We start from the raw sequence: 2,294 nt of genomic DNA on the forward strand, positions 1-2,294 counted from the left end.
TGTGGCTTTTGTGACACAGAAAGTGTGTTGATACTCACTGATGTTTTAGTTAATACTGAATAGTTCTTGCACGGCATCATAACCCTATCTATTTTTCTCTCTATCTATTTCTCTTTCTGACCTGTTAGAGAGAAGGTTGGCTGGGAAAGGACACAGCCAAGACAGCTGACAGTATTAACTAGATAATTATCACCTGCCATAGAATGTCATGTTCAGCAATAAAGGATGGAGATGAGTGGAAATTTTTCCAAAGTCTCTTTGGCTTGGGAACTGGCTGGGCATTGATCTGCTGGTGGTGATGGATTGTTTTTTGCATCATTTATGGGTTTTTTTCCTTTTTTTTCAAATGTGTTTGTCTCAACTCACCAGTATTTTCATTTTGGCCTTTGGACTCTATCTCACATGCCACCAGGGGCGGAGTTAGTACATGTAAGAGTGCAAGTGTGTGTTCCTTAAGTAGCTTGCTGTTGAAGGCACAGACCTGAATGGAAGACTTAGACTCTAACTCCTTATTGACTCACTTTAGAAAACGATTTATGTTGAAAACTTATATTCTGTGGAGAAAGCTTGCATGCTGTGTGTAGCCATCTCTATATTGCTTAAGGGTCTTCCTCATTTTAGCTGATAGGTGTTCACTGGAGATGATGTTGAATACTGGGTGATGTCAGTCAAGGAAAGGAATTTTCAGCAATTAGATTTTTTAAATTGTTCTCTTTTCTTCTAGTGCAACAAAACTTAAACTTTTTACACAAAATAAAAGTTTTAGAAAGATATTTGTTGTTAGAGTATAACAAATTAGGGAGCCCCTGGTGGTCTAGTGGTAAGGGCGCGGCGCTAACACCACCGAGGCCCGGGTTCGATTCCCGGTCAGGGCCACTCCCGGGCAGGTGGGGCTCATTAGCCCTTAAAAGGCAACCCACCTACGTCCTAAGGACCTCGCTGCCACCGTCCAAGCTCACTTGGCCCCGGCAGATGAACCTTAGGATTAAAGGGTGGGCTCAGTTCCGTGCACACTGTGTCTCACCTAAAAAATCCAATGCGCAGGCTGGAAGGTGGAAAGACCTTCCCCGGATCTTCGCTTGCGAAGACTGGCCATTATAACAAATTAGACTAAAATCTTTGCCTTGAGGGAAGAACTAAAATTTGTGTTCTGAACATGTTTTCTATTAGGTCTGCAAAGTTAACGCATGGGGAGCTGGATGGCAATAATGGTGGTGGACACATCTTCCCTTTCCTTGTGAAATGTCTTTTCCTTTGCACTCAGTCACCTTTAAAAATATTTTGATTGCCAAAATAACAATAACAACAAAAACAAGATAATGATTGGGCACTAAGCCCAAAAGTCCATTATTTATAAAGCTTTTTTTTTTTTTTGAGAGGAAATTACTCAAAAGTAAAACTCTGTAATGATGATGTTTTCTGTAATGGATGTAATAATGCCAAAATTACAGTAAAATAATAATTCATAGTTTGAGAAGTTAAAATGACACAGGTAATTGTTAAGTAAACAAATTATTAAAAGAAAATTGAATGTCACACTGAAAAGATTAGTTAACACACACAGACACATACATGCCTAGAAAGCAGCTCTGTGGAAAGGGACGGGGGGTTCTGGCTGATGGCCAGTTGAATATGAGTCAGCAGTGCCCTGGCAGCCAGGAGGGCCAAGTGTGTTCTGGGGGGCATCAGGTAAAGCATTGCCAGCCAGTCAAGGGAGGGGATTGTCTTGCTCTGCTCTGCTCTGCACTGGTGCAGCCTCACCTTGAATATAAGAAACATTAAGCTCTTGGAGAGTGTCCCAAGGAGGATAAGAGCTTAGCCTTTAAATCATCATTTTTCTCTCATGAAAAAAGTTGATGCCTTCCTCACTGACCTCTGTACTCACCACACAATACATTTATACTTGCTTAGAAGCTTTGATTCAGGTTGTACAAAGTAAAGGGACATCCCATTCTTAATTGACCTCTGATATCTCCAGCCCATTCATCTATAAGAAGGGAAGAAAAAAGCAGCATTTAGAGTGAAAGTTATATATTCTAACCTGTTATTAAGTATGGCTTACTTATTTAGCAGTCTTCTCTGCCACACACTTTTCATTTCACCCTTTCTTCTTGTTCTGTCTTTTGACTGAAACTGTTGTGAGCATGGTGCTTTTTCAGTTTATATGTAAGTTATTTATTTTGCTGAAAACACATACAGCAGAATTTTTGTACAGTACAACACAATATGGATTGTTCAAAAGCAGACTACTTGTATATCAGCACATACAAGCATATCAGATAGTTTCTCAGACA

At 40.1% G+C, this 2,294-nt stretch overlaps 1 non-coding gene across 1 annotated transcript; it reads left to right on the forward strand.

Annotated features, from left to right (window-relative positions):
• The first annotated feature begins 802 nt into the window (after nt 1–802).
• On the forward strand, nt 803–875 carry TRNAV-AAC (transfer RNA valine (anticodon AAC)). Its single transcript has one exon. It is a non-coding gene; the product is annotated as a tRNA-Val (tRNA).
• Nucleotides 876–2,294: the final 1,419 nt, after the last annotated feature.

Source organism: Myiozetetes cayanensis, unplaced genomic scaffold (genome assembly GCF_022539395.1).
Source record: "Myiozetetes cayanensis isolate MyiCay16 unplaced genomic scaffold, myiCay2020 scf4, whole genome shotgun sequence".
Lineage (NCBI taxonomy): Eukaryota > Metazoa > Chordata > Aves > Passeriformes > Tyrannidae > Myiozetetes > Myiozetetes cayanensis.